The sequence below is a fragment of the Morus notabilis genome, unplaced genomic scaffold (genome assembly GCF_000414095.1).
Source record: "Morus notabilis unplaced genomic scaffold, ASM41409v2 Scaffold78, whole genome shotgun sequence".
Taxonomy (NCBI): Eukaryota; Viridiplantae; Streptophyta; class Magnoliopsida; order Rosales; family Moraceae; genus Morus; species Morus notabilis.
In genome coordinates this window covers 3,303,184-3,304,126 of record NW_010367622.1, presented here as the reverse complement: position 1 = coordinate 3,304,126, position 943 = coordinate 3,303,184, and positions in this window count along the sequence as shown.

The window sequence follows — 943 nt, the reverse complement described above, 5'->3', positions numbered from 1 at the left end:
TTTTGAGTTTGAGTCCAAACCCTATTGCTGAATTTGAACTCAACTAGGGTTTACAAAGTCGGGAAAAAAAAATTCAGGAAAAGAAGCAACCTCACGAAAACTGCTATAACTTTTGATCCAGGGATCGTTACGGGACGTATAATATATCAAATCAAAGGTCTTTTCGAGCCCTACAATCTTCACCAGGGCTAGCCCGGTGACCCTATTTTTGGGGCAAAAAAAAAGCTTGTTTTCCATAGTTTCAGAGCCTTTAAAGTTTGAGTGTCAAAAAAAAAAAAAATTTTCCGTGACAATATTTAAATTCGTGTGGATTAAGTCTTGACTTGATTGACTACTTGAAGTCCTTTTCTTATTGTTGGTTTAGTTTTGAAAGAACTAAAAGAAGAATACGAGAGGAAAAAGGCAGAGTGTGTGAGCTTATTAGAGGGTAAAAGCCAAAATTAACTTGAGTGAATTCGAGTGAAACACGAGTGGTTTGAATAAGTTAGTCTTCGAGAGAAGCACTCCCTTTTTTTTAATCATGTCACAGGAACCGGAGAAAAACACAGGCGAAGAGATTCCACCTACTCTTATCACGAATGTGCAAATACAGGCGTTAATGGGGGAGATGAAACGGATCATGAGGGTGGAGCTCGAACACCTACATGAGAGGTTAGATAGGGTGGAAGAGGGAACACCACAGATTAAACCACCACCGAATGCTCCAAGGAAGAACATGATGCCTCGAAAGGAGGTGGAGGATAATGGAGAGTTCGAAGGGGAAAATTTAGAGGACGAGTTTGATAGAATGTCAGTGGGCAGCCATAGGAGATATGGACGGAATAGAGAAGCTAGGGACCGAGCGGATAACAACTTGGGAAGTATCAAGATGAGAATCCCTGCGGTACGGGCCCAGGGCGGCCCCGGTACGGGCCCGGGGCGGCCTCGGGGCGGCCCCGGGGCA